Here is an 8,895-nt window from a genome sequence, read left to right as displayed (position 1 = left end):
TAAAATCTATACTACAGAGATAACCATCATAATATATTTATGTCTTTGGTGACTATAATTTGCCAGAAGCTCTGCCATGAATATGGCTTTTAGGTTGAGTGTCTGGCAGCATCTAATGCAATGTTATTAGCAAATTATTTTGGGATTTTACAGCTATTTCAGTTAAACATCTTGATCTTCTCTTTTCAAATGATAGTAGCGTTTAGCACATGTTTTGTGGATCTGATTTTGACAGACAGTATACATAATTATATTTAAAAGGAATGCCTAGACCTGACAATCTCAAATTTTTTAGGTGTCATTCTCTGTGAGCCGAATCTCTAGCTTTAAGCAAATTGATTCCAATTTGAATTGTTTTTATAAGATTTTGGGAATGGGAATTGCTTTCTTTGCCCCTCTAAAGAAGTTTCACCTTAGCACATATACTAATTGGTTTCCTTCTGAACTGAGATGCCTGAAAAGAGAAAGTTGCACAAAAAATACATTAAATCCAAGTCATATTTGAGTTTTGTAAATTGAGATCCAAGTGTAAAAGGAAGAGTGACATTTGCTGTCCATAAATCATCTATTCATTTTAGAATCAGTTTTTTAGATTTTGTGCACTCAGGTTGGTTTTGCTTGTTTGCTTTGTTGATAAAGCATTATAATTAAGATTACATAATGTAATTTGTATCTGATTACTTTTGAATATAGATGATATTTTTATAGACTGTAGCAGTTTGTTGGAGTGCATAAACTTAGATCTACGAACTAGCATTAGAATTCACCAATTAATTTATGGTCAAAATTTTCACATAGATTGTTACTGTGAAAACTCATTAATGGTTGCAATACGAGTCCTAACAACTATATATTGGGACAAGTAGTCATTTTACGAATAACATTCCAGTTTACCTTAATTCTTTTAATTTATTTTTTTTTATTTAAAAATAATAAATTAATAACATTTTTTATGTTTTAGAGAATTATGTTTAAGGTTTAATAAAACTTTGATGTTAAATAATATTTATTTAATTGTTTGATAATCAAAAAATTTTGACAACTAAATGTTGGAACATGGGTTGCTTTTGCTCAAATTTTTCCAGTTTTATTAGCATGGTGCGAAGATGGCTTTGAATAAACAAAAGTAGTGCGTTGTCAATAATAAAAAATTTGATGCGTCACTTGACCATTAATAATCAATTACTGTCATTTTTATTACGGGTAAAATACAATAATGGCTCGTGGAAAACCTACTGATCTAAAAGCGCGAGAAATTATTATCCGGCAGTACCATAAAGGGAAAACAATGCAAGAAATCTCCACTGAATTAAATGTTGCAACAACTACTATATTTAATATAATTAAAAAATATGGTGAAACTGCCAGTATTGGTGTTCGCCGCAAAAGTTCAGGACGTCCAAAAGTTGTTTCTCAAAGAAATGTAAGAAACTTGATTAAAATTTGTAAGTCGGGAAGAAGAAATACTCTACAAGAAGTAACTGCAAGGTGGAATAGAGAAAGTGGGATAAATGTTTCCAGAGAATGCTGCCACAAATATACCCACAAGAGCGGTCTTAGTTTTTATAAGGTATGTTTAATAGGCTGTTCTGTGCAATATTATTTTCATTTTTCTCATTTTTTCCCCTAGGCCAAAGAAAAACCATTGTTAATGGAGATTCAAAAAAGGAATCGTTACATTTGGGCCAAATCAAAACTTTCGTGGACCAAAGAAAATTGGAGCAAAGTTATTTATAGCGACGAAAGGAAATTTGATGTCTTTGTCGGAGATTATCGAAAGCGTGTGATTCGGGACAAAACAGAAGCATTCCATAAGGATTGTCTTAAAAGGACTGTAAAGTTTCCACAGGGCATCATGGTGTGGGGTTGTATGTCAGCTAAAGGGTTGGGAACATTGCATCTATTAGGGATTTGGGAGTTATTTTTGATGAGAAACTCACATTTATTGATCATATTAATTCAATTTCTGTAAAAGCATCAAAATTGCTAGGGTTTGTTATGAGAAACTGTTCATATTTCTCAGTCTCTTCAACAAGAAGGGTTTATTGCTCCCTAGTAAGAACTATATTGGAGTACTGCTCTGTAGTTTGGTCTCCATACCACCAGATTCATATCGATGCTTTAGAAAGAGTTCAACATAAATTCCTGAGATATTGTGTTCATAGAACTTTAACTGTTATTATTGAGAACCATGACTATTCTTATATTGAAAGTCAATTGTCTATTCCGACACTGTCGCAACGCCGTAATATTTCTGGTGCTAGTTTTATATATAAGATCGTTAATAGGCTTATTGATTGCCCTGATCTGTTGGGTCGCATACGATTTAATGTTCCTCATCACGGGTTGCGCCATAATGTAACCTTTAACATTCCATTCCACAGAACATCCTATGGAATTAATAATCCTATGGATAGGTATATGAATTTGTTAAACAATTCGAATATTGATGTGTTTAACATAAGTTCCTTAATGCATCTAAAGAGGTCACTTACTTCATAATTGTGCATAAAATTTTGTATTTACATTCTTGCATATAGATTATTAAGGTTGTTTCTAGTATATGTAGTATAGGTGTTTTTTACTTTGGTATTAATTTTTTAAGTAGGTTTAGATTATCACAGTTGTTTATGTAAATATTATTGCTTTGTAAAATTTACAGTTAATGGGGTTTTCCCGTATTATAAATAAATAAAGCTGTCGATAAAACAGAATTTAGAGGACGCGAAGATGGCTTTGAATAAACAAAAGTAAGTAGTGCGTTGTCAACAATACAAATTTTGATGCGTCACTTGACCATTAATAATCAATTACTGTCATTTTTATTACGAGTAACATACAATAATGGCTCGTGGAAAACCTACTGATCTAAAAGTGCGAGAAATTATTATCCGGCAGTACCATAAAGGGAAAACAATGCGAGAAATCTCCAGTGAATTAAATGTTGCAACAACTACTATATTTAATATAATTAAAAAATATGGTGAAACTGCCAGCAGAGAAAAACAAACCACCGAGAAGCGACAAAACCCGCATTTACCATTGATTTTCTGGGGTCCAATTTTGGTGCCCTTGAACGGACTTAAATGACTGGCGCTACATATTAAGTAACGGAGAAAAATCGTTTTGGCAATTTAATAGTTTCGTACACGGAGAGAAATACGACAATTAATAGATTAAAAATTTTATTGGGAATTTGAAATCAAAACTATTACATTATTTTACTATTGGTATAGTTAAGTTATAAGTATACCTAAACTATACCGGGTGACACAGGAAAAAGAGAAAACACGCAACAACTTTTTTATTTTTCAAGATAAACAAATGTATGAAAAAATAAACTGGGTGTCCTATTTAAAATAAGAAAGTTCGTGTCATTTCCGGTTCAACCGGAAGTGATCAAAAACAATTGAATACGTCAAAATATGCTTTTAAAACCATTAAATGAAACCATTGAAAAATAAAAAAGTTATTGCGTGTTCCCTTTTTCCTGTGTCATCCGGTATAGTGCCAACTATAAAAATTACCATTTAGGATAAATAATGGAAAACAAAAAATCTTCTAAATAAACTTTTATTTTTTGAGAGAATAATATTGGCCCATTGTATAATGACAAAAATACATTGGCAATAATTAAATTAAACCTAGGTACATTTATACATTCCGCAAAATTTTTAGTTTTCGAACATTTTTATCTTTATTTGTTTTTAAGACCCTATTATTATATTTAATGGTATAAAATATTTTCATAAATATGAATAATTTTAAGGGTTTTTGGAAAATGTGCACAAGGGTGTTCATAATTAATAGTTTTCCACACCCTGTCTTTGATGCCTTTGAATCCACGAAAAGCACAGGTATAAGGCATATTATAAAAGTTTTTAATAAAATAAAGAGCACAATGACAACACACACAAAAATAAAGACAGAGAAAAATTCAGGCAACACTTGACTAGACTAAACTAGGCGTCGAATATTACCGGACTAACCGACGGCTGGCAGGGGACCGGCAATAAGACAAGTATACCAAATAAGCTCGCACATGCGCAAGAAAAATCGGTCCCGGCTTTGTCCCTTCTCGGTGGTTTGTTTTTCTCTGCTGCCAGTATTGGTGTTCGCGGCAAAAGTTCAGGACGTCCAAAAGTTGTTTCTCAAAGAAATGTAAGGAACTTGATTAAAATTTGTAAGTCTGGAAGAAGAAATACTCTACAAGAAGTAACTGCAAGGTGGAATAGAGAAAGTGGGATAAATGTTTCCAGAGAATGCTGCCGCAAATATATCCACAAGAGCGGTCTTAGTTTTTATAAGGTATGTTTAATAGGCTGTTCTGTGCAATATTATTTTCATTTTTCTCATTTTTTCACCTAGGCCAAAGAAAAACCATTGTTAATGGAGACTCAAAAAAGGAATCATTACATTTGGGCCAAATCAAAACTTTTGTGGACCAAAGAAAATTGGAGCAAAGTTATTTATAGCGACAAAAGCAAATTTGATGTCTGTGTCGGAGATTATCGAAAGCGTGTGATTCGGGACAAAACAGAAGCATTCCATAAGGATTGTCTTAAAAGGACTGTAAAGTTTCCACAGGGCATCATGGTGTGGGGTTGTATGTCAGCTAAAGGGTTGGGAATGTTACACTTTATTGATGGCATAGTAAATGCAGAAAAATATCAAGACATTCTCAAACATTCGCTTTTACCAAGTGCAGCAAATTTATATCCATCTGGAGATTTTATCTTTCAACAGGATGGTGCCTCATGTCATACTGCTAAATCTACCAAAAAATGGATGGGGAAACATAATATTAAACATTTGTCATACCCCTCTAGCAGCCCGGATCTCAATCCAATCGAAACACTTTGGCACAAAATGAAGCAAGGCCTAAGAAATAGTCCGCAGCGTACTTTGCCACAACTACGTGCTAAACTACAGGAAATATGGGATAGTTTCACCCCTGAATTTTGTGAAGGTCTAGTTGGTACAATGCCTCATAGTTCAGGCTGTTATTCAAGCTAAGGGCGACGTTACGCCTTACTAATTTGTATTTTCCTTTTTTAAAACTCACTTGTTCCAATATTTAGTTGTCAGCATTTTTCATTCATTTACCAAGTAATTAAATACTAAATAACTTAAAATATATAAATAAATTATAAAAACAACATTAAACATTATTAAAAAGCTGGTTCATTTCATATTTATGATTAAATAAAAATTTAATAAAATATTTTTTCGCTAAATGGGCATTTTATTTTAAAATAACTGCTTGTTCCAACATATAGTTGTTAGGGCTCGTATTAAAGTGTTTAGCCTGTTGGTAAATTTATTTAAGAAACAATTGATCAATTCTGTTAATTAGGTTTAGGTTTCAAACTTTTAAGTTTATATCTCATATTATATTTTTGGATTCCTACTTATTGTACTTATCTTGGATATCTTTAAATTAACTTGTAAATTACTGCTATTATGTTGTTTAATTATGTAATGAGGTATCAAGTAGAAAAATAATTTATTTAAATGCTAAAATGATATAAAAATGGACTTGAAAATGGAAGCTACAAAATTTACTACCCATGTTTTTAAGTTAAAATATCATTATACCAAATTTAAATGATGCAATAATACAGGGTATTTCAGAACTATGAGATCAAACTTCTAGGGATAATTCAGTGCAACATTAAAAAATATATGAGTATAGGGACCCATGTCGGGAAAAGTGTCACTACGGTCCTAAGACGCGTTAAAGACGATGAATTGCCTAAATAGGATGTAATGCATTTAATTTTTGCCTTTTGTACAGGGTCTTTCCCCATATATTGACCCCCCTCTACAGGGGTAATGCGAAAAGTTAAAAAAAAAATTAATACAAAACTTTTGGGGTTTTACTTTAAATTTTTGAATGTCAAAATTTTTTTTTTCGTTTAGAAACGTCAAATTTTAACAGGTGATCAGTTTTTTTTTATGGAACACACTGTATATGACTTCATAGTTAAAAAGAGCCGAATTTTCTGATTTCAAATATATATAGTTTAACTATGTTTTATTAAACCGTTTCGGAAATATCGGGCTACAAACTTTAAAAAAATAATATATTGAAGATCTTGGCAAGCGCTGCATTGTTATTGTTTGGCGTTTTTTTTAAGATAAATGAATTGAGTAGAAACAATAAAAACAGAAGATTTATTATTACTAAGGTGATATTTAGCATCTTTTTATTGACAAGGATACATTATTTTAACAATTGTTAAACTTTAATTTAGACGTAATTATAACTATAAGTGCTCTATATGACCACCACCATTATCAATACAGTTTATATAATCCTGCTCAATTTTGTGTATTGTATTCCTTATAAATTGTCTATGATTTTGATTGATATCATCTATCGCGGTAATAATTTTTCTGCGGAGCTCCTCGACATTTTCAGTTCTCTGTTCGTAAACTTTATTTTGCAGGTAACCCCACAGAAATGAGTCAAGAGGTGTCAGGTCTGGACTGTTTAGTGGCCAACGAATTGGCCCAGTTCGTCCAATCCACAGGTTATATCTTTCATTTAATCTCAAAACAGGTAACACATTATGCGGTGGGGCACCATCTTCATGCCAAACTATTTGCTCATATTGCCTTATGGGTAGATCTTCAAGTTTAGTTTCAATTTGATAAGTAAGCATCTCTAGGTATCTCTCCCGTCAAGTTGCCGTTATAAAAAATAGGTCCTATTACCTGGTCATTTAAAATTCCACACCATACATGTAGAGATTGCTACCCTTGAAACTTAATTTTCCTTGTTATTCGGGGGTTTTTTCTTGACCAAAAGCGAACATTTTTTCGATTGTAAATGCCCGCGGTTGTAAAGATGCACTCGTCAGTCCACAAAATTTTTCTAAAAAAGTGTTTATCTTCTTCTTTTAGCACTAGCATCGCTTGACAAAATTCCACCCGTTTATTGCTTTGCTCTACACTTAAAGTTTGAACAGGTAATATTCGATAAGCAAAATATTTATACATTTTTAAAGTTGAATAAATTTTTTTGGCCAATCGATCAAAGTAAATTCTGGCATCTTCTATGGAATGATTTGGGTGTTCTAAAAAGAAATTCAACATTTTTGATGGGCAATTTGAGGGAGACAAAGGCCCGAACATGATAGCGTAGATCTAAATGTATTCAAAAATTAGTAAAAACGTACATACCTTCGAAATATAGCAAAATATGTAATTCTTCTTCTGGATCGACAAGAACTGTCCGACGTTTTCTTCGTAGAGTTTTTCTGATGCAAAATGCTCGTTCTATATTTTTAAACGTATTTTTTGCCGGAATTGTGTGTTAAGGAAAGGTTCGACGATATTCCTCTCTGGCGGCATTTGCGTTATTATTTTTATAAAATATACGGACGATGTCACATTTTTCTTCATCACTGTACGGCATTTTTTAACATTTATGGCTCAACAAACAAGAAATGACAATGCCATCTGAATGATTTGTTTTTTAATAAATGTCAAACAATAACAATGCAGCGCCTACCAAGATCTTCAATATATTATTTTTTTAAAGTTTGGAGCCCGATATTTCTGAAATGGTTTAATAAAACATAGTTAAACTATATATATTTGAAATTAGAAAATTCGGCTCTTTTTAACTATGAAGTCACCCAGTCACCCAGACCAAGGCCAATACGAGCGAGACGCAAAAACGACATCGCTCGGAGGGAGAAACTCCGCCGGAGTCAAAAAGACCCAGGAAAAAGCCCAGGGGCCCAAGACGGGAACCAGGGCTGTCCTATCGGGATGCTGCGGCGGGGTAAGAATGGCCATAACAGCCAAAAAATACCCCGAGGCATTCGTCTCGGAGGAGCAGGCAAACACCCTAAAGGGCTGGCTGCTCAACAAAACGCTCGCTCTGCAGAGCGGATCACAAATTGCGCCCAAGTTTGCAGGCGTAAGCCACGGTGGGAAAATCCTTCACATCACCTGTGTCGACGGCCACTAAGTCAACTAAAAATTGGCTCGTCGGACTGGTGCAGAAGGAAACTCCCTGGGAAGGGGCTGAACTCCAGATAACGGAGGACGGCAAACTTCCCAGACCGGTGAAGGCAATAACCTGGGTGCCGGGACCTACTGAGGAACCAAAAGCACTCCTACACAAGCTGGATGTTCAAAACAACATCAACACCAGCTTGTGGAAAGTGCTCGACATGAGGAAGGACCAGGACAACAAGGGTTGCCTGGTAACGCTCCTCATGGACGAGAAATCCTGGGCCAAAGTAAGGGAAGCGAATCAATAGCTATACCTCAACTTTGGCAGCATAAAAATCAGACTCTTGGCCGTCTCAGCCAAGAGAAAGAGAAGAGGGACCAGGCAACCCCTATGGAAACAGAGGGATTGTCGGGAACCTCTTCTTCCTAAAATCGCTCTCCGCAATGGGTGCGAGGCTGATACAAATAAACCTCCACCACTGCAAAGCAGCCACTGCGGCCTTACAAAAATGCATAGCCGACAACAATATTCAGATAGCCCTGATTCAGGAACCTTATACTTATAGGGGCCAGATAAGGGGACTAGGAAACCTCAACGGGAGACTAGTGTCAGACCCAAAAGAGGGACCTAACCTAAGAAGCTGTATCTTTATAAGAAAAGATATAGAGACCACACCGCTGTGGGAGTTTTGTGACAGGGACACAGCGGCGGTCAAAGTACAAATCAAAACAGCGGAGAGGAGCTACGATACAATAATAGTATCAGCATACTTCCGCACGATCAACAAGGGGAACCACCTCCGATAACAGTTCGGAGGTTGATAGACCATCAAAGATTGGAAAACCTTATAATAGGCTGTGACGCCAATGCTCACCACACTATCTGGGGAAGCACTGGAACAAACAAACGAGGCGAATCATTAT

General features: G+C 34.6%; 1 long non-coding RNA gene across 1 annotated transcript; it reads left to right on the top strand.

Annotated features, from left to right (window-relative positions):
* Nucleotides 1-1,221: 1,221 nt before the first annotated feature.
* On the top strand, nucleotides 1,222-5,177 carry LOC126749920 (uncharacterized). The gene is made up of 3 exons (XR_007665472.1): nucleotides 1,222-1,570; nucleotides 1,631-4,308; nucleotides 4,369-5,177. It is a non-coding gene; the product is annotated as an uncharacterized LOC126749920 (long non-coding RNA).
* Nucleotides 5,178-8,895: the final 3,718 nt, after the last annotated feature.

This window comes from Anthonomus grandis, unplaced genomic scaffold (assembly GCF_022605725.1).
Source record: "Anthonomus grandis grandis unplaced genomic scaffold, icAntGran1.3 ctg00000899.1, whole genome shotgun sequence".
Classification (NCBI taxonomy): Eukaryota; Metazoa; Arthropoda; class Insecta; order Coleoptera; family Curculionidae; genus Anthonomus; species Anthonomus grandis.
Note: the sequence above shows the minus strand (reverse complement) of the source record. Positions and strands in the feature narration are given on the sequence as shown.